The sequence below is a fragment of the Lichenostomus cassidix genome, unplaced genomic scaffold (assembly GCF_008360975.1).
Source record: "Lichenostomus cassidix isolate B80296 unplaced genomic scaffold, HeHo_3.0 HiC_scaffold_49, whole genome shotgun sequence".
NCBI classification, from domain to species: Eukaryota; Metazoa; Chordata; class Aves; order Passeriformes; family Meliphagidae; genus Lichenostomus; species Lichenostomus cassidix.
The window spans coordinates 21,288-39,151 of NW_028147800.1; the positions used below are offsets into that span (position 1 = coordinate 21,288).

General features: G+C 59.5%; 30 non-coding genes and 4 pseudogenes across 30 annotated transcripts; all 34 read left to right on the forward strand.

The window, feature by feature from the left end:
• The first annotated feature begins 98 nt into the window (after positions 1–98).
• LOC146420723 (5S ribosomal RNA) lies at positions 99–217 on the forward strand. Its single transcript, XR_014849003.1, has one exon. It is a non-coding gene; the product is annotated as a 5S ribosomal RNA (ribosomal RNA).
• Positions 218–437: 220 nt separating this feature from the next.
• On the forward strand, positions 438–556 carry LOC146420724 (5S ribosomal RNA). Its single transcript, XR_014849014.1, has one exon. It is a non-coding gene; the product is annotated as a 5S ribosomal RNA (ribosomal RNA).
• Positions 557–776: 220 nt separating this feature from the next.
• On the forward strand, positions 777–895 carry LOC146420725 (5S ribosomal RNA). Its single transcript, XR_014848982.1, has one exon. It is a non-coding gene; the product is annotated as a 5S ribosomal RNA (ribosomal RNA).
• Positions 896–1,115: 220 nt separating this feature from the next.
• On the forward strand, positions 1,116–1,234 carry LOC146420726 (5S ribosomal RNA). The gene has a single exon (XR_014849022.1). It is a non-coding gene; the product is annotated as a 5S ribosomal RNA (ribosomal RNA).
• Positions 1,235–1,454: 220 nt separating this feature from the next.
• LOC146420727 (5S ribosomal RNA) lies at positions 1,455–1,573 on the forward strand. Its single transcript, XR_014848990.1, has one exon. It is a non-coding gene; the product is annotated as a 5S ribosomal RNA (ribosomal RNA).
• A 220-nt stretch (positions 1,574–1,793) lies between these two features.
• On the forward strand, positions 1,794–1,912 carry LOC146420728 (5S ribosomal RNA; annotated as a pseudogene).
• A 220-nt stretch (positions 1,913–2,132) lies between these two features.
• LOC146420729 (5S ribosomal RNA) lies at positions 2,133–2,251 on the forward strand. The gene has a single exon (XR_014848963.1). It is a non-coding gene; the product is annotated as a 5S ribosomal RNA (ribosomal RNA).
• A 220-nt stretch (positions 2,252–2,471) lies between these two features.
• On the forward strand, positions 2,472–2,590 carry LOC146420730 (5S ribosomal RNA). Its single transcript, XR_014849017.1, has one exon. It is a non-coding gene; the product is annotated as a 5S ribosomal RNA (ribosomal RNA).
• Positions 2,591–2,810: 220 nt separating this feature from the next.
• On the forward strand, positions 2,811–2,929 carry LOC146420731 (5S ribosomal RNA). The gene has a single exon (XR_014848991.1). It is a non-coding gene; the product is annotated as a 5S ribosomal RNA (ribosomal RNA).
• Positions 2,930–3,149: 220 nt separating this feature from the next.
• On the forward strand, positions 3,150–3,268 carry LOC146420732 (5S ribosomal RNA; annotated as a pseudogene).
• A 220-nt stretch (positions 3,269–3,488) lies between these two features.
• LOC146420733 (5S ribosomal RNA) lies at positions 3,489–3,607 on the forward strand. The gene has a single exon (XR_014849023.1). It is a non-coding gene; the product is annotated as a 5S ribosomal RNA (ribosomal RNA).
• A 219-nt stretch (positions 3,608–3,826) lies between these two features.
• LOC146420734 (5S ribosomal RNA) lies at positions 3,827–3,945 on the forward strand. The gene has a single exon (XR_014848967.1). It is a non-coding gene; the product is annotated as a 5S ribosomal RNA (ribosomal RNA).
• A 220-nt stretch (positions 3,946–4,165) lies between these two features.
• Positions 4,166–4,284, forward strand: LOC146420735 (5S ribosomal RNA). The gene has a single exon (XR_014848957.1). It is a non-coding gene; the product is annotated as a 5S ribosomal RNA (ribosomal RNA).
• A 220-nt stretch (positions 4,285–4,504) lies between these two features.
• On the forward strand, positions 4,505–4,623 carry LOC146420736 (5S ribosomal RNA). Its single transcript, XR_014849020.1, has one exon. It is a non-coding gene; the product is annotated as a 5S ribosomal RNA (ribosomal RNA).
• Positions 4,624–4,843: 220 nt separating this feature from the next.
• LOC146420737 (5S ribosomal RNA) lies at positions 4,844–4,962 on the forward strand. Its single transcript, XR_014849050.1, has one exon. It is a non-coding gene; the product is annotated as a 5S ribosomal RNA (ribosomal RNA).
• A 220-nt stretch (positions 4,963–5,182) lies between these two features.
• Positions 5,183–5,301, forward strand: LOC146420738 (5S ribosomal RNA). Its single transcript, XR_014849061.1, has one exon. It is a non-coding gene; the product is annotated as a 5S ribosomal RNA (ribosomal RNA).
• A 220-nt stretch (positions 5,302–5,521) lies between these two features.
• Positions 5,522–5,640, forward strand: LOC146420739 (5S ribosomal RNA). Its single transcript, XR_014849005.1, has one exon. It is a non-coding gene; the product is annotated as a 5S ribosomal RNA (ribosomal RNA).
• Positions 5,641–5,862: 222 nt separating this feature from the next.
• LOC146420740 (5S ribosomal RNA) lies at positions 5,863–5,981 on the forward strand (annotated as a pseudogene).
• A 220-nt stretch (positions 5,982–6,201) lies between these two features.
• On the forward strand, positions 6,202–6,320 carry LOC146420741 (5S ribosomal RNA). The gene has a single exon (XR_014849024.1). It is a non-coding gene; the product is annotated as a 5S ribosomal RNA (ribosomal RNA).
• Positions 6,321–6,540: 220 nt separating this feature from the next.
• Positions 6,541–6,659, forward strand: LOC146420742 (5S ribosomal RNA). The gene has a single exon (XR_014848976.1). It is a non-coding gene; the product is annotated as a 5S ribosomal RNA (ribosomal RNA).
• Positions 6,660–6,879: 220 nt separating this feature from the next.
• Positions 6,880–6,998, forward strand: LOC146420743 (5S ribosomal RNA). Its single transcript, XR_014848983.1, has one exon. It is a non-coding gene; the product is annotated as a 5S ribosomal RNA (ribosomal RNA).
• Positions 6,999–7,218: 220 nt separating this feature from the next.
• LOC146420744 (5S ribosomal RNA) lies at positions 7,219–7,337 on the forward strand. Its single transcript, XR_014849025.1, has one exon. It is a non-coding gene; the product is annotated as a 5S ribosomal RNA (ribosomal RNA).
• Positions 7,338–7,557: 220 nt separating this feature from the next.
• Positions 7,558–7,676, forward strand: LOC146420745 (5S ribosomal RNA). The gene has a single exon (XR_014848996.1). It is a non-coding gene; the product is annotated as a 5S ribosomal RNA (ribosomal RNA).
• Positions 7,677–7,895: 219 nt separating this feature from the next.
• LOC146420746 (5S ribosomal RNA) lies at positions 7,896–8,014 on the forward strand (annotated as a pseudogene).
• Positions 8,015–8,234: 220 nt separating this feature from the next.
• LOC146420747 (5S ribosomal RNA) lies at positions 8,235–8,353 on the forward strand. Its single transcript, XR_014848984.1, has one exon. It is a non-coding gene; the product is annotated as a 5S ribosomal RNA (ribosomal RNA).
• Positions 8,354–14,842: 6,489 nt separating this feature from the next.
• LOC146420748 (5S ribosomal RNA) lies at positions 14,843–14,961 on the forward strand. Its single transcript, XR_014849009.1, has one exon. It is a non-coding gene; the product is annotated as a 5S ribosomal RNA (ribosomal RNA).
• Positions 14,962–15,181: 220 nt separating this feature from the next.
• LOC146420749 (5S ribosomal RNA) lies at positions 15,182–15,300 on the forward strand. The gene has a single exon (XR_014848997.1). It is a non-coding gene; the product is annotated as a 5S ribosomal RNA (ribosomal RNA).
• A 220-nt stretch (positions 15,301–15,520) lies between these two features.
• On the forward strand, positions 15,521–15,639 carry LOC146420750 (5S ribosomal RNA). The gene has a single exon (XR_014849027.1). It is a non-coding gene; the product is annotated as a 5S ribosomal RNA (ribosomal RNA).
• A 220-nt stretch (positions 15,640–15,859) lies between these two features.
• Positions 15,860–15,978, forward strand: LOC146420751 (5S ribosomal RNA). Its single transcript, XR_014848998.1, has one exon. It is a non-coding gene; the product is annotated as a 5S ribosomal RNA (ribosomal RNA).
• A 220-nt stretch (positions 15,979–16,198) lies between these two features.
• LOC146420752 (5S ribosomal RNA) lies at positions 16,199–16,317 on the forward strand. The gene has a single exon (XR_014849051.1). It is a non-coding gene; the product is annotated as a 5S ribosomal RNA (ribosomal RNA).
• A 220-nt stretch (positions 16,318–16,537) lies between these two features.
• Positions 16,538–16,656, forward strand: LOC146420753 (5S ribosomal RNA). Its single transcript, XR_014849062.1, has one exon. It is a non-coding gene; the product is annotated as a 5S ribosomal RNA (ribosomal RNA).
• Positions 16,657–16,876: 220 nt separating this feature from the next.
• LOC146420754 (5S ribosomal RNA) lies at positions 16,877–16,995 on the forward strand. Its single transcript, XR_014848985.1, has one exon. It is a non-coding gene; the product is annotated as a 5S ribosomal RNA (ribosomal RNA).
• A 220-nt stretch (positions 16,996–17,215) lies between these two features.
• LOC146420755 (5S ribosomal RNA) lies at positions 17,216–17,334 on the forward strand. The gene has a single exon (XR_014848958.1). It is a non-coding gene; the product is annotated as a 5S ribosomal RNA (ribosomal RNA).
• Positions 17,335–17,554: 220 nt separating this feature from the next.
• On the forward strand, positions 17,555–17,673 carry LOC146420756 (5S ribosomal RNA). The gene has a single exon (XR_014848999.1). It is a non-coding gene; the product is annotated as a 5S ribosomal RNA (ribosomal RNA).
• Positions 17,674–17,864: the final 191 nt, after the last annotated feature.

The window sequence follows — 17,864 nt, forward strand, 5'->3', positions numbered from 1 at the left end:
GCAGCCCGGGCGACCGGCCGGTGTGCCTGTAACGCTGCGGGACGTGGCGGGGAGGTTGCCTCTGCACGCTGAAGAGCGGTGATCTGGGGCTCAGGGGTGCCTACGGCCATACCACCCTGAGAACGCCCGATCTCGTCTGATCTCGGAAGCTAAGCAGGGTCGGGCCCGGTTAGTACTTGGATGGGAGACCGCCTGGGAATACCGGGTGCTGTAGGCCCTTTTTGCAGCACGCTGGCCCCTGGGGACTGGGCGCCTCGTTTTTTATCGGGCGGCAGCATCGAGGGGCAGGAGGACGCCAGAGCCTGTGAGCCGAGTGGTCCTCGGGCACTCGGGTCTCGGGCAGCCCGGGCGACTGGCCGGTGGGCCTGTGACGCTGCGGGACGTGGCGGGGAGGTTGCCTCTGCACGCTGAAGAGCGGTGATCTGGGGCTCAGGAGTGCCTACGGCCATACCACCCTGAGAACGCCCGATCTCGTCTGATCTCGGAAGCTAAGCAGGGTCGGGCCCGGTTAGTACTTGGATGGGAGACCGCCTGGGAATACCGGGTGCTGTAGGCCTTTTTTGCAGCACGCTGGCCCCAGGGGACCGGGCGCCTCGTTTTTTATCGGGCCGCAGCATTGAGGGGCAGGAGGGCTCTAGACCTTGTGAGCCGCGTGGCCGTTGGGCAGTAGGGTGGCTTGCAGCCCTTGTGGCCATCTGGTGAAACCGTGGCTCTGCGGGGCACGGCACGGAGGCTGCCACTGCGCGCTGGAGAGCGGTCCTCTGGGTCTCTGGGTTGCCTACGGCCATACCACTCTGAGAATGCCCGATCTCGTCTGATCTCGGAAGCTAAGCAGGGTCGGGCCCGGTTAGTACTTGGATGGGAGACTGCCTGGGAATACCGGGTGCTGTAGGCCGTTTTTGCAGCACGTTGGCCCCTGGGGACTGGGCGCCTCGTTTTTTATCGGGCGGCAGCATCGAGGGGCAGGAGGACGCCAGATCCCGCGAGCCGAGCGGTCCTCGGGCACTCGGGTCTCGGGCAGCCGGGGCGACTGGCCGGTGGGCCTGTGACGCTGCGGGACGTGGCGGGGAGGTTGCCGCTGCACGCTGAAGGGCGGTGATGTGGAGCTCTTGGCTGCCTACGGCCATACCACCCTGAGAACGCCCGATCTCGTCTGATCTCGGAAGCTAAGCAGGGTCGGGCCCGGTTAGTACTTGGATGGGAGACCGCCTGGGAATACCGGGTGCTGTAGGCCTTTTTTGCAGCACGCTGGCCCCTGGGGACCGGGCGCCTCGTTTTTTATCGGGCGGCAGCATCGAGGGGCAGGAGGACGCCAGATCCCGCGAGCCGAGTGGTCCTCGGGCACTCGGGTCTCGGGCAGCCCAGGCGACCGGCCGGTGTGCCTGTAACGCTGCGGGACGTGGCGGGGAGGTTGCCTCTGCACGCTGAAGAGCGGTGATCTGGGGCTCAGGGGTGCCTACGGCCATACCACCCTGAGAACGCCCGATCTCGTCTGATCTCGGAAGCTAAGCAGGGTCGGGCCCAGTTAGTACTTGGATGGGAGACCGCCTGGGAATACCGGGTGCTGTAGGATGTTTTTTCGGCAAGCTGTCCCCTGGGGGCCGGGCGTCTCGTTTTATATCGGGCAGAAGCATCAGGGCACCAGAGGGTTCTAGAGCTTGTGAGCCGAGGAGCCTTTGGGCAGTATGGTCGCGGGCAGCCAATGTGGCTGTCCGGTGGAACCGTGGCTCTGTGGGGCAGGGCACGGAGGCTGCCACTGCGCGCTGGAGAGCGGTGCTCTGGGTCTCTGGGTTGCCTTCTGCCATACCACTCTGAGAATGCCCGATCTCGTCTGATCTCGGAAGCTAAGCAGGGTCGGTCCCGGTTAGTACTTGGATGGGAGACTGCCTGGGAATACCGGGTGCTGTAGGCCGTTTTTGCAGCACGTTGGCCCCTGGGGACTGGGCGCCTCGTTTTTTATCGGGCGGCAGCATCGAGGGGCAGGAGGACGCCAGATCCCGCGAGCTGAGCGGTCCTCGGGCACTCGGGTCTCGGGCAGCCGGGGCGACTGGCCGGTGGGCCTGTGACGCTGCGGGACGTGGCTGGGAGGTTGCCGCTGCACGCTGAAGGGCGGTGATGTGGAGCTCTTGGCTGCCTACGGCCATACCACCCTGAGAACGCCCGATCTTGTCTGATCTCGGAAGCTAAGCAGGGTCGGGCCCGGTTAGTACTTGGATGGGAGACCGCCTGGGAATACCGGGTGCTGTAGGCCTTTTTTGCAGCACGCTGGCCCCAGGGGACCGGGCGCCTCGTTTTTTATGGGGCCGCAGCATTGAGGGGCAGGAGGGCTCTAGACCTTGTGACCCGCGTGGCCGTTGGGCAGTAGGGTGGCTTGCAGCCCTTGTGGCCATCTGGTGAAACCGTGGCTCTGTGGGGCATGGCACGGAGGTTGCCCCTGCGCGCTGGAGAGCAGTGCTCTGGGGCTCAGGGTTGCCTTCTGCCATACCACTCTGGGAATGCCCGATCTCGTCTGATCTCGGAAGCTAAGCAGGGTCGGGCCCGGTTAGTACTTGGATGGGAGACCGCCTGGGAATACCGGGTGCTGTAGGCCCTTTTTGCAGCACGCTGGCCCCTGGGGACTGGGCGCCTCGTTTTTTATCGGGCGGCAGCATCGAGGGGCAGGAGGACGCCAGAGCCCGCGAGCCGAGTGGTCCTCGGGCACTCGGGTCTCGGGCAGCCCGGGCGACCGGCCGGTGTGCCTGTAACGCTGCGGGACGTGGCGGGGAGGTTGCCGCTGCACGCTGAAGAGCGGTGATGTGGAGCTCTTGGCTGCCTACGGCCATACCACCCTGAGAACGCCCGATCTCGTCTGATCTCGGAAGCTAAGCAGGGTCGGGCCCAGTTAGTACTTGGATGGGAGACCGCCTGGGAATACCGGGTGCTGTAGGATGTTTTTTCGGCAAGCTGTCCCCTGGGGGCCGGGCGTCTCGTTTTATATCGGGCAGAAGCATCAGGGCACCAGAGGGTTCTAGAGCTTGTGAGCCGAGGAGCCTTTGGGCAGTATGGTCGCGGGCAGCCAATGTGGCTGTCCGGTGGAACCGTGGCTCTGTGGGGCAGGGCACGGAGGCTGCCACTGCGCGCTGGAGAGCGGTGCTCTGGGTCTCTGGGTTGCCTTCTGCCATACCACTCTGAGAATGCCCGATCTCGTCTGATCTCGGAAGCTAAGCAGGGTCGGGCCCGGTTAGTACTTGGATGGGAGACTGCCTGGGAATACCGGGTGCTGTAGGCCGTTTTTGCAGCACGTTGGCCCCTGGGGACTGGGCGCCTCGTTTTTTATCGGGCGGCAGCATCGAGGGGCAGGAGGACGCCAGATCCCGCGAGCTGAGTGGTCCTCGGGCACTCGGGTCTCGGGCAGCCGGGGCGACTGGCCGGTGGGCCTGTGACGCTGCGGGACGTGGCTGGGAGGTTGCCGCTGCACGCTGAAGGGCGGTGATGTGGAGCTCTTGGCTGCCTACGGCCATACCACCCTGAGAACGCCCGATCTCGTCTGATCTCGGAAGCTAAGCAGGGTCGGGCCCGGTTAGTACTTGGATGGGAGACCGCCTGGGAATACCGGGTGCTGTAGGCCTTTTTTGCAGCACGCTGGCCCCAGGGGACCGGGCGCCTCGTTTTTATGGGGCCGCAGCATTGAGGGGCAGGAGGGCTCTAGACCTTGTGACCCGCGTGGCCGTTGGGCAGTAGGGTGGCTTGCAGCCCTTGTGGCCATCTGGTGAAACCGTGGCTCTGCGGGGCACGGCACGGAGGCTGCCACTGCGCGCTGGAGAGCGGTCCTCTGGGTCTCTGGGTTGCCTACGGCCATACCACTCTGAGAATGCCCGATCTCGTCTGATCTCGGAAGCTAAGCAGGGTCGGGCCCGGTTAGTACTTGGATGGGAGACCGCCTGGGAATACCGGGTGCTGTAGGCCGTTTTTGCAGCACGTTGGCCCCTGGGGACTGGGCGCCTCGTTTTTTATCGGGCGGCAGCATCGAGGGGCAGGAGGACGCCAGATCCCGCGAGCCGAGCGGTCCTCGGGCACTCGGGTCTCGGGCAGCCGGGGCGACTGGCCGGTGGGCCTGTGACGCTGCGGGACGTGGCGGGGAGGTTGCCTCTGCACGCTGAAGGGCGGTGATGTGGAGCTCTTGGCTGCCTACGGCCATACCACCCTGAGAACGCCCGATCTCGTCTGATCTCGGAAGCTAAGCCGGGTCGGGCCCGGTTAGTACTTGGATGGGAGACCGCCTGGGAATACCGGGTGCTGTAGGCCTTTCTTGCAGCACGCTGGCCCCAGGGGACCGGGCGCCTCGTTTTTTATCGGGCCGCAGCATTGAGGGGCAGGAGGGCTCTAGACCTTGTGAGCCGCGTGGCCGTTGAGCAGTAGGGTGGCTTGCAGCCCTTGTGGCCATCCGGTGAAACCGTGGCTCTGTGGGGCATGGCACGGAGGTTGCCCCTGCGCGCTGGAGAGCAGTGCTCTGGGGCTCAGGAGTGCCTTCTGCCATACCACCCTGGGAACGCCCGATCTCGTCTGATCTCGGAAACTAAGCAGGGTCGGGCCCGGTTAGTACTTGGATGGGAGACCGCCTGGGAATACCGGGTGCTGTAGGCCCTTTTTGCAGTACGCTGGCCCCTGGGGACTGGGCGCCTCGTTTTTTATTGGGCGGCAGCATCGAGGGGCAGGAGGACGCCAGAGACCGCGCGCCGAGTGGTCGTCGGGCACTCGGGTCTCGGGCAGCCCTGGCGACCGGCCGGTGTGCCTGTAACGCTGCGGGACGTGGCGGGGAGGTTGCCTCTGCACGCTGAAGAGCGGTGATCTGGGGCTCAGGGGTGCCTACGGCCATACCACCCTGAGAACGCCCGATCTCGTCTGATCTCGGAAGCTAAGCAGGGTCGGGCCCGGTTAGTACTTGGATGGGAGACCGCCTGGGAATACCGGGTGCTGTAGGCTCTTTTTGCAGCACGCTGGCCCCTGGGGACTGGGCGCCTCATTTTTCATTGGGCGGCAGCATCGAGGGGCAGGAGGACGCCAGAGCCCGCGAGCCGAGTGGTCCTCGGGCACTCGGGTCTCGGGCAGCCCAGGCGACCGGCCGGTGTGCCTGTAACGCTGCGGGACGTGGCGGGGAGGTTGCCGCTGCACGCTGAAGAGCGGTGATGTGGAGCTCTTGGCTGCCTACGGCCATACCACCCTGAGAACGCCCGATCTCATCTGATCTCGGAAGCTAAGCAGGGTCGGGCCCGGTTAGTACTTGGATGGGAGACCGCCTGGGGATACCGGGTGCTGTAGGCCTTTCTTGCAGCACGCTGGCCCCAGGGGACCGGGCGCCTCGTTTTTTATCGGGCCGCAGCATTGAGGGGCAGGAGGGCTCTAGACCTTGTGAGCCGCGTGGCCGTTGGGCAGTCGGGTGGCTTGCAGCCCTTGTGGCCATCTGGTGAAACCGTGGCTCTGCGGGGCACGGCACGGAGGCTGCCACTGCGCGCTGGAGAGCGGTCCTCTGGGTCTCTGGGTTGCCTACGGCCATACCACTCTGAGAATGCCCGATCTCGTCTGATCTCGGAAGCTAAGCAGGGTCGGGCCCGGTTAGTACTTGGATGGGAGACCGCCAGGGAATACCGGGTGCTGTAGGATGTTTTTTCGGCAAGCTGTCCCCTGGGGGCCGGGCGTCTCGTTTTATATGGGGCAGAAGCATTGAGGGGCACCAGAGTGTTCTAGAGCTTGTGAGCCGAGGAGCCTTTGGGCAGTATGGTCGCGGGCAGCCAATGTGGCTGTCCGGTGGAACCGTGGCTCTGTGGGGCAGGGCACGGAGGCTGCCACTGCGCGCTGGAGAGCGGTGCTCTGGGTCTCTGGGTTGCCTTCTGCCATACCACTCTGAGAATGCCCGATCTCGTCTGATCTCGGAAGCTAAGCAGGGTCGGGCCCGGTTAGTACTTGGATGGGAGACTGCCTGGGAATACCGGGTGCTGTAGGCTCTTTTTGCAGCACGTTGGCCCCTGGGGACTGGGCGCCTCGTTTTTTATCGGGCTGCAGCATCGAGGGGCAGGAGGACGCCAGAGCCTGTGAGCCGAGTGGTCCTCGGGCAGTAGGGACGCGGGCAGCCCAGGCGACCGGCCAGTGGGCCTGTGGCGCCGAGGGACGTGGCGGGGAGATTGCCTCTGAGCGCTGAAGAGCAGTGATCTGGGGCTCAGGAGTGCCTACGGCCATACCACCCTGAGAACGCCCGATCTCGTCTGATCTCGGAAGCTAAGCAGGGTCGGGCCCGGTTAGTACTTGGATGGGAGACCGCCTGGGAATACCGGGTGCTGTAGGCCTTTTTTGCAGCACGCTGGCCCCAGGGGACCGGGCGCCTCGTTTTTTATCGGGCGGCAGCATCGAGGGGCAGGAGGACGCCAGATCCCGCGAGCCGAGCGGTCCTCGGGCACTCGGGTCTCGGGCAGCCGGGGCGACTGGCCGGTGGGCCTGTGACGCTGCGGGACGTGGCGGGGAGGTTGCCGCTGTACGCTGAAGGGCGGTGATGTGGAGCTCTTGGCTGCCTACGGCCATACCACCCTTGGAACGCCCGATCTCGTCTGATCTCGGAAGCTAAGCAGGGTCGGGCCCGGTTAGTACTTGGATGGGAGACTGCCTGGGAATACCGGGTGCTGTAGGCCTTTTTTGCAGCACGCTGGCCCCCGGGGACCGGGTGCCTCGTTTTTTATCGGGCCGCAGCATTGAGGGGCAGGAGGGCTCTAGACCTTGTGAGCCGCGTGGCCGTTGGGCAGTAGGGTGGCTTGCAGCCCTTGTGGCCATCTGGTGAAACCGTGGCTCTGCGGGGCACGGCACGGAGGCTGCCACTGCGCGCTGGAGAGCGGTCCTCTGGGTCTCTGGGTTGCCTACGGCCATACCACTCTGAGAATGCCCGATCTCGTCTGATCTCGGAAGCTAAGCAGGGTCGGGCCCGGTTAGTACTTGGATGGGAGACTGCCTGGGAATACCGGGTGCTGTAGGCCGTTTTTGCAGCACGTTGGCCCCTGGGGACTGGGCGCCTCGTTTTTTATCGGGCGGCAGCATCGAGGGGCAGGAGGACGCCAGATCCCGCGAGCCGAGCGGTCCTCGGGTACTCGGGTCTCGGGCAGCCGGGGCGACTGGCCAGTGGGCCTGTGACGCTGCGGGACGTGGCGGGGAGGTTGCCTCTGCACGCTGAAGGTCGGTGATGTGGAGCTCTTGGCTGCCTACGGCCATACCACCCTGAGAACGCCCGATCTCGTCTGATCTCGGAAGCTAAGCAGGGTCGGGCCCGGTTAGTACTTGGATGGGAGACCGCCTGGGAATACCGGGTGCTGTAGGCCTTTCTTGCAGCACGCTGGCCCCAGGGGACCGGGCGCCTCGTTTTTTATCGGGCCGCAGCATTGAGGGGCAGGAGGGCTCTAGACCTTGTGAGCCGCGTGGCCGTTGAGCAGTAGGGTGGCTTGCAGCCCTTGTGGCCATCCGGTGAAACCGTGGCTCTGTGGGGCACTTCACGGAGGTTGCCCCTGCGCGCTGGAGAGCAGTGCTCTGGGGCTCAGGAGTGCCTTCTGCCATACCACCCTGGGAACGCCCGATCTCGTCTGATCTCGGAAGCTAAGCAGGGTCGGGCCCGGTTAGTACTTGGATGGGAGACCGCCTGGGAATACCGGGTGCTGTAGGCCCTTTTTGCAGCACGCTGGCCCCTGGGGACTGGGCGCCTCGTTTTTTTCGGGCGGCAGCATCGAGGGGCAGGATGACGCCAGAGCCCGTGAGCCGAGTGGTCCTCGGGCACTCGGGTCTCGGGCAGCCCGGGCGACTGGCTGGTAGGCCTTTAACGCTGTGGGACGTGGCGGGGAGGTTGCCTCTGCACGCTGAAGAGCGGTTATCTTGGGCTCAGGGGTGTCTACGGCCATAGCACCCTGAGAACGCCCAATCTCGTCTGATCTCGAAAGCTAAGCAGGGTCGGGCCCGGTTAGTACTTGGATGGGAGACCGCCTGGGAATACCGGGTGCTGTAGGCCTTTTTTGCAGCACGCTGGCCCCAGGGGACCGGGCGCCTCGTTTTTTATCGGGCCGCAGCATTGAGGGGCAGGAGGGCTCTAGACCTTGTGAGCCGCGTGGCCGTTGGGCAGTCGGGTGGCTTGCAGCCCTTGTGGCCATCTGGTGAAACCGTGGCTCTGCGGGGCACGGCACGGAGGCTGCCACTGCGCGCTGGAGAGCGGTCCTCTGGGTCTCTGGGTTGCCTACGGCCATACCACTCTGAGAATGCCCGATCTCGTCTGATCTCGGAAGCTAAGCAGGGTCGGGCCCGGTTAGTACTTGGATGGGAGACTGCCTGGGAATACCGGGTGCTGTAGGCCGTTTTTGCAGCACGTTGGCCCCTGGGGACTGGGCGCCTCGTTTTTTATCGGGCGGCAGCATCGAGGGGCAGGAGGACGCCAGATCCCGTGAGCCGAGCGGTCCTCGGGTACTCGGGTCTCGGGCAGCCGGGGCGACTGGCCAGTGGGCCTGTGACGCTGCGGGACGTGGCGGGGAGGTTGCCTCTGCACGCTGAAGGGCGGTGATGTGGAGCTCTTGGCTGCTGTCTTGGATTGATGATATGATAATCCTTTATCCCCTATCGTTGGCTTATATGCCCAAGAAAGAAAAAAAATGTGTGGTCCTGTCCCTTTAACTGCACCCAGCCGCAGAGAGAAACGCGGGTTTTTTTGAAAACATTTTCCCCAAGCCTCGCTCCGGGGGAGGATTCGTCGCTCGGCAGAGACTGCGTGCTGGACGGGGGTCGGAGTGAGCTTTGTTCCCGTTTTTTCCATTCTTCTTCTTTTTTTCCTCGTTTGGACCCCTTCTCTTCGATCTGCTTTGCCACCCGGAGACCCAGGAGGGCCAGATGACAGCAGAGCTCTCCAGGGAGCTCCACCCGGCCCCGGGTGGGGGGCGAGGAGGAGAGGGACTGCGTCTGAGAAAAGGACTTTTTAATCAGGTTGAATAACTGCCTTTCACCTTGTTTTTCCCCTTCCCCTGTGCCTTGTAGGGCACTCTGCGTGGTTTTGTTAAATAAATAGTTTTTCTTCACTTTCATCTGAGAGGTTCTGTTGTGGGTGGGGGAGGGGGTGTCGGGGCCCTTCGCTCTCGGAGGAGAGAGAGTCTTATCATTAACCCGGGACATATTTGGCGCCCAACTTACGGGGCCTTGATTACTTGTTCTACACCTTTTGTGGGGTTAGAGAAAGTGAAGAAAAAACCCTAATAATTGCATTCTGGTTTTAATCGCTTGGTATTGAATTACAGCCATCAGTAGTCACTATGCTGTTTGATGGGAGGTTGTTTGATGTAATACTGTCTGTTTGGCACATAGGTTTGTTTCCCTACCAACAGGTAGGGGCAATCCTGTCCCTAATGTATAATTTCCACCAATCAGGGACACGACTCCGGCTTTTTATAGTAATGTGTGTGATACTGACGATCTGTAAGAAGGTATGGGAAACAGTTAAAGATGTACATGCTCTGTTAGATTCCTCCTCTAGTTTTAGTAACCTGTTTTGGAGTTTTGTTAGTAATATTACCCAACCTGTTAGAGAAGTAGAGGGTGAAGCTTCCTGGCTCCTCACCCATCTCTTTCCCTTTAAATCTGGTATATCAGCTTTTGAGAATATTCAGTTTCCCCTGGATGTTAAAGAGACCATTAACTTGTTAGTACAGGTGCTTTACCTAGGAGTTTCCGTGTATATGATGTTCAGTGTTACCAGAATGAGGGCTGAGAAGTCCAGAGGGGCTGAGCAGGAGCAGGCACCTAATCCAGATGTGAGGACATTTGAATGGTGTGGAGTATGGGAGGACATAGGTAAAACTTTAAAGAAATTCTCTGATCCAATAGACTGGGAATTTCCCCCTGGACAAATCCCGAGACCAGCTGAGGTGGGGAAGTATCTGAAAGAGAAGTGCAGAGACAACTGTAGTGCAATATGTTGGGCCCTGGCATATGCTTATCGTACACTGTCAGATATTATAGAACAGGAAGTAAGGGAGCCTAAGCCAATGGCAGTTGCTCCTATTACAAGGAGCAGGAAAGCCCAATTTAAGACTGATCGCCCAGATGACAGTGGGGAGGGACCCTCAAGGCCAGCAACTGAGTCAGAGGTCATTGTTGAATCCATGAATGTGAGAGACCTTCACAGCCTAAGAAAAGATTATGTCCAACGAGATGATGAATCTGTGATGAGTTGGTTAGTCCGTCTTTGGGATGCTGCAGGCGATGTTACACTTCTAGATGCTACTGAGGCAAGGCATTTAGGGACTGTGTCACGTGACCCAGATATCAACCAAACTGTACGAGATGGGCCTGACTGCAGCAGCCTCTGGAGACGAGCTATCAGAGCTGCGAGGGAAAGATACCTACATCCCGACGATCTCTATTCGCAACAAACCCAGTGGAGAACCATAGAACAAGGGATTCAACGCTTGAGAGAAATGGCAGTGGTAGAAATTGTCTTCCCAGAGGACATAGCAAACCCAGATCCGATTATAGACCCAGATAGGATAGAATGTACACCTGTGATGTGGCGGAAACTCCTAAAGCTTGGGCCATCAGGGTATGCTTCTGCTTTAGCCATTATGAAGCAAGATGACGGGCATAAGACTGTGCGTGATATGACAAGGAAACTCCGAGCGTATGCAGATGTTGTGCATAGCCCAATGAATGCAAGAATCTCAGCTGTGGAAACAAATCTGCAGAAACTAGAAGATAAGATAGAGAAGAATCATGAGAAACTCAGTAAAGAGATTAAAGACAGCCTTCTCCAAATCTCAGCAGTACAGACCAGAGGTTCTGCTACCCCACGCAGACGCTCCTCAGCTATGAGAACTGGATATATCCCTCGACATGAGTTGTGTTATTTCCTGTGTGACAGTGGAGAAAACATGAACAGGTGGGATGGACAACCCACTGCTGTCCTGGCACGACGAGTGCGTGAATTGAAGGAGGGCAAGACTCAGAGAAGGAACTCCACCAGAAGGGACGTAGCTCTACTCAATATGTCTGATTCCGTTGAAGGAACCTCTAACACAAATACCCACCATGGTTAGAGGGGCCCTGCCTCTAGCCAGGTAGAGGCCAGGGAAAACCGAATTTTTTGGACAGTGTGGATTCGGTGGCCTGGCACATCAGAGCCAAAAGAATACGAGGCTTTAGTTGACACTGGTGCACAATGCACGATAATCCCATCGAGACATGTGGGGACAGAACCTATTTCTATTTCCGGCGTTACAGGAGGATCACAAGACTTGACCCTCGTGAAAGCTGAGGTGAGCCTGACTGGAAGAGAGTGGAAAGAACATTCCATTGTGACTGGCCCAGAGGCTCCATGTATTTTGGGTATAGATTTCCTCCGAAATGGATATTTCAAAGACCCAAAGGGACTCAAGTGGGCATTTGGGATAGCTGCTGTGGAGACAGAGGGCATAAAACAATTGAACACCTTGCCTGGACTGTCAGAGAACCCATCTGCAGTAGGACTCCTGAAAGGAGAAGAGCAACAAGTACCAATTGCAACCTCGATTGTGCACCGCCGACAGTACCGGACAACTCGTGATGCCGTGATTCCCATTCACAAACTAATCCGTGAGCTGGAGAGCCAAGGGGTGGTCAGCAGGACCCATTCATCCTTTAACAGCCCCATCTGGCCTGTGCGAAAATCTGAAGGAGAATGGAGATGGACTGTGGACTATCGTGCCTTGAATGAGGTGACTCCACCTCTGAGTGCTGCTGTGCCAGACATGCTGGAGCTCCAGTATGAGCTAGAGTCCAAGGCAGCAAAGTGGTATGCTACTATTGACATTGCAAATGCATTTTTCTCCATTCCTCTGGCAGCAGAGTGCAGACCTCAGTGTGCTTTCACCTGGAGGGGCGTGCAGTACACCTGGAACCGATTGCCCCAGGGGTGGAAACACAGTCCCACCATCTGCCATGGACTGATCCAGGCTGCACTAGAAAAGGGTGAGGCTCCAGAACATTTGCAATACATTGATGACATCATTGTGTGGGGGGACACAGCAGAAGAAGTATTTGAGAAAGGAAAGGAAGTAATCCAGATTCTCCTGGAAGCCGGTTTCGCTATAAAAAAGAGCAAAGTCAAAGGGCCTGCCAAAGAGATCCAGTTCCTAGGAGTGAAGTGGCAAGATGGACGGCGTCAGATTCCTACTGAGGTTATCAATAAAATCATCACAATGTCCCCCCCCAACCAACAAGAAGGAGACGCAAGCTTTCCTAGGTGCCATAGGCTTTTGGAGAATGCACATCCCTGAGTACAGCCAGATCGTGAGTCCTCTCTACCTCATAACCCGCAAGAAGAACGATTTCCATTGGGGCCCTGAACAGCAGCAAGCCTTCACCCAGATCAAGCGGGAGATTGCTCATGCAGTAGCCCTTGGCCCGGTCAGGACAGGGCCAGAAGTAAAGAATGTGCTTTACTCTGCAGCTGGGAGCCATGGCCTGTCCTGGAGCCTTTGGCAGAAGGTGCCTGGTGAGACCCGAGGTCGACCACTGGGATTTTGGAGCCGAAGTTACAGAGGGTCTGAAGCCAACTACACCCCAACAGAGAAAGAAATCCTAGCAGCATATGAAGGAGTCCAAGCTGCCTCAGAGGTAAGTGGCACAGAAGCACAACTCCTCCTGGCACCTCGACTACCGGTGCTGGGGTGGATGTTTAAAGCAGAGGTTCCCTCTACTCATCATGCCACCAATGGCACATGGAGCAAATGGATTGCCCTTATCACACAGCGTGCCCGTATGGGAAATCTGAATCGCCCTGGGATTTTGGAAATAATTACAAATTGGCCTGAAGGTGAAAATTTTAGTCTGACTGAGGAAGAGGAGCTGGAACAGGTGACCCGTGCAGAGGAAGCCCCACCATACAACCAACTGCCAGCAGATGAAACACGCTACGCTCTTTTCACTGATGGTTCCTGTCGTCTTGTAGGGACAAAAAGAAAATGGAAAGCAGCTGTGTGGAGCCCCACACGACGGGTTGCAGAAGCTAGGGAAGAAGAGGGGGGATCGAGCCAATTTGCTGAGCTCAAAGCCGTTCAGTTAGCCCTGGACATTGCTGAAAGAGAGAAATGGCCAAAGCTCTACCTTTATACTGATTCATGGGTGGTAGCCAATGCTCTGTGGGGTTGGCTGGAAAAGTGGAAGAAGGCTGGTTGGCAGCGTAGGGGAAAACCAATTTGGGCAGCTGAAGAGTGGAAAGACATCGCTAGTCGGGCAGAGAGACTACCTGTGAAGGTCCGCCATGTAGACGCCCATGTCCCCAAGAGTCGAGCTAATGAGGAACACCGAAACAATGAACAGGTAGATCAGGCTGCAAAGATAAAGGTGTCCCAGGTAGACTTGGATTGGCAGCATAAAGGAGATTTATTCCTAGCTCGATGGGCCCATGATGCCTCAGGCCATCAGGGCAGAGATGCCACCTATAAGTGGGCACGAGACCGAGGGGTGGATCTAACTATGGACTGCATCTCTCAAGTTATCCATGACTGTGAAACATGTGCTGCCATCAAGCAAGCCAAGCGGGTGAAACCCCTGTGGTATGGTGGAAGGTGGTCAAAATATAAGTATGGAGAGGCCTGGCAGATTGATTACATCACACTGCCTCAAACCCGCCATGGCAAGCGCTATGTGCTCACAATGGTAGAAGCCACCACTGGGTGGCTGGAAACCTACCCTGTGCCTCATGCCTCTGCTCGTAACACCATCCTGGGCCTTGAGAACCAAGTCCTGTGGAGGCATGGTACCCCTGAGAGAATTGAGTCAGATAACGGAACTCATTTTAAAAATAGCCTCATAAACAACTGGGCTAGAGACCATGGCATTGAGTGGGTGTACCACATTCCCTATCATGCACCAGCCGCTGGCAAAGTGGAACGGTATAATGGATTGTTAAAAACCACCCTAAAGGCATTGGGTGGGGGAACTTATAAGAATTGGGAGCGACATTTAGCAGAGGCCACCTGGTTAGTCAATACCCGAGGCTCCATCAACCGAGCAGGTCCTGCCCAATCTGAGCTTCTACATACAGTGGATGGAGATAAGGTCCCAGCAGTACATGCCAGAGGCTTGTTAGGGAAAACTGTCTGGATTGATTCTGCCTCACATAAAGACAAACCCATCCGTGGGGTTGTCTTTGCTCAGGGACCGGGGTGTACTTGGTGGATAATGCAGGAAGATGGAAAAACACAATGTGTCCCTCAGGGAAATTTAATTTTGGGTGAAGGCCACATGTAAGGTTGGGATGGCAACATACCACCGTTCACCGTTCGTGACATTATTTGTACATAGTTATGTGTATATATGTATATATGTATATATGTATGTGTGTATGTATGTATATAGGTGTGTATATATATATGTGTGTGTTTGAAGTTGGAAGATGTTAAGGTGGGCCTTAAGCCAACGCTATGGAATAAGGGGTGGAATGTCTTGGATTGATGATATGATAATCCTTTATCCCCTATCGTTGGCTTATATGCCCAAGAAAGAAAAAAAATGTGTGGTCCTGTCCCTTTAACTGCACCCAGCCGCGGAGAGAAACGCGGGTTTTTTTGAAAACATTTTCCCCAAGCCTGGCTCCGGGGGAGGATTCGTCGCTCGGCAGAGACTGCGTGCTGGACGGGGGTCGGAGTGAGCTCTGTTCCCGTTTTTCCATTCTTCTTCTTTTTTCCTCGTTTGGACCCCTTCTCTTCGATCTGCTTTGCCACCCGGAGACCCAGGAGGGCCAGAGGACAGCAGAGCTCTCCAGGGAGCTCCACCCGGCCCCGGGTGGGGGGCGAGGAGGAGAGGGGCTGCGTCTGAGAAAACCTATGGCCACACCACCCTGAGAACGCCCGATCTCGTCTGATCTCGGAAGCTAAGCCGGGTCGGGCCCGGTTAGTACTTGGATGGGAGACCGCCTGGGAATACCGGGTGCTGTAGGCCTTTCTTGCAGCACGCTGGCCCCAGGGGACCGGGCGCATCGTTTTTTATCGGGCCGCAGCATTGAGGGGCAGGAGGGCTCTAGACCTTGTGAGCCGCGTGGCCGTTGAGCAGTAGGGTGGCTTGAAGCCCTTTTGGCCATCCGGTGAAACCGTGGCTCTGTGGGGCACGGCACGGAGGTTGCCCCTGCGCGCTGGAGAGCAGTGCTCTGGGGCTCAGGAGTGCCTTCTGCCATACCACCCTGGGAACGCCCGATCTCGTCTGATCTCGGAAGCTAAGCAGGGTCGGGCCCGGTTAGTACTTGGATGGGAGACCGCCTGGGAATACCGGGTGCTGTAGGCCCTTTTTGCAGCACGCTGGCCCCTGGGGACTGGGCGCCTCGTTTTTTATCGGGCGGCAGCATCGAGGGGCAGGAGGACGCCAGAGCCCGTGAGCCGAGTGGTCCTCGGGCAGTAGGGACGCGGGCAGCCCAGGCGACCGGCCGGTGGGCCTGTGGCGCTGCGGGACGTGGCGGGGAGGTTGCCTCTGAGCGCTGAAGAGCGGTGATCTGGGGCTCAGGGGTGCCTACGGCCATACCACCCTGAGAACGCCCGATCTCGTCTGATCTCGGAAGCTAAGCAGGGTCGGGCCCGGTTAGTACTTGGATGGGAGACCGCCTGGGAATACCGGGTGCTGTAGGCCTTTTTTGCAGCACGCTGGCCCCAGGGGACCGGGCGCCTCGTTTTTTATCGGGCCGCAGCATTGAGGGGCAGGAGGGCTCTAGACCTTGTGACCCGCGTGGCCGTTGGGCAGTAGGGTGGCTTGCAGCCCTTGTGGCCATCCGGTGAAACCGTGGCTCTGTGGGGCATGGCACGGAGGTTGCCCCTGCGCGCTGGAGAGCAGTGCTCTGGGGCTCAGGAGTGCCTTCTGCCATACCACCCTGGGAACGCCCGATCTCGTCTGATCTCGGAAGCTAAGCAGGGTCGGGCCCGGTTAGTACTTGGATGGGAGACCGCCTGGGAATACCGGGTGCTGTAGGCCCTTTTTGCAGCACGCTGGCCCCTGGGGACTGGGCGCCTCGTTTTTTATTGGGCGGCAGCATCGAGGGGCAGGAGGACGCCAGAGACCGCGCGCCGAGTGGTCGTCGGGCACTCGGGTCTCGGGCAGCCCTGGCGACCGGCCGGTGTGCCTGTAACGCTGCGGGACGTGGCGGGGAGGTTGCCTCTGCACGCTGAAGAGCGGTGATCTGGGGCTCAGGGGTGCCTACGGCCATACCACCCTGAGAACGCCCGATCTCGTCTGATCTCGGAAGCTAAGCAGGGTCGGGCCCGGTTAGTACTTGGATGGGAGACCGCCTGGGAATACCGGGTGCTGTAGGCTCTTTTTGCAGCACGCTGGCCCCTGGGGACTGGGCGCCTCATTTTTCATTGGGCGGCAGCATCGAGGGGCAGGAGGACGCCAGAGCCCGCGAGCCGAGTGGTCCTCGGGCACTCGGGTCTCGGGCAGCCCAGGCGACCGGCCGGTGTGCCTGTAACGCTGCGGGACGTGGCGGGGAGGTTGCCGCTGCACGCTGAAGAGCGGTGATGTGGAGCTCTTGGCTGCCTACGGCCATACCACCCTGAGAACGCCCGATCTCATCTGATCTCGGAAGCTAAGCAGGGTCGGGCCCGGTTAGTACTTGGATGGGAGACCGCCTGGGGATACCGGGTGCTGTAGGCCTTTCTTGCAGCACGCTGGCCCCAGGGGACCGGGCGCCTCGTTTTTTATCGGGCCGCAGCATTGAGGGGCAGGAGGGCTCTAGACCTTGTGAGCCGCGTGGCCGTTGGGCAGTCGGGTGGCTTGCAGCCCTTGTGGCCATCTGGTGAAACCGTGGCTCTGTGGGGCACGGCACGGAGGCTGCCACTGCGCGCTGGAGAGCGGTCCTCTGGGTCTCTGGGTTGCCTACGGCCATACCACTCTGAGAATGCCCGATCTCGTCTGATCTCGGAAGCTAAGCAGGGTCGGGCCCGGTTAGTACTTGGATGGGAGACTGCCTGGGAATACCGGGTGCTGTAGGCCGTTTTTGCAGCACGTTGGCCCCTGGGGACTGGGCGCCTCGTTTTTTATCGGGCGGCAGCATCGAGGGGCAGGAGGACGCCAGATCCCGCGAGCCGAGCGGTCCTCGGGTACTCGGGTCTCGGGCAGCCGGGGCGACTGGCCAGTGGGCCTGTGACGCTGCGGGACGTGGCGGGGAGGTTGCCTCTGCACGCTGAAGGGCGGTGATGTGGAGCTCTTGGCTGCCTACGGCCATACCACCCTGAGAACGCCCGATCTCGTCTGATCTCGGAAGCTAAGCCGGGTCGGGCCCGGTTAGTACTTGGATGGGAGACCGCCTGGGAATACCGGGTGCTGTAGGCCTTTCTTGCAGCACGCTGGCCCCAGGGGACCGGGCGCCTCGTTTTTTATCGGGCCGCAGCATTGAGGGGCAGGAGGGCTCTAGACCTTGTGAGCCGCGTGGCCGTTGAGCAGTAGGGTGGCTTGCAGCCCTTGTGGCCATCCGGTGAAACCGTGGCTCTGTGGGGCACGGCACGGAGGTTGCCCCTGCGCGCTGGAGAGCAGTGCTCTGGGGCTCAGGAGTGCCTTCTGCCATACCACCCTGGGAACGCCCGATCTCGTCTGATCTCGGAAGCTAAGCAGGGTCGGGCCCGGTTAGTACTTGGATGGGAGACCGCCTGGGAATACCGGGTGCTGTAGGCCCTTTTTGCAGCACGCTGGCCCCTGGGGACTGGGCGCCTCGTTTTTTATTGGGCGGCAGCATCGAGGGGCAGGAGGACGCCAGAGCCCGTGAGCCGAGTGGTCCTCGGGCACTCGGGTCTCGGGCAGCCCGGGCGACTGGCTGGTAGGCCTGTAACGCTGCGGGACGTGGCGGGGAGGTTGCCTCTGCACGC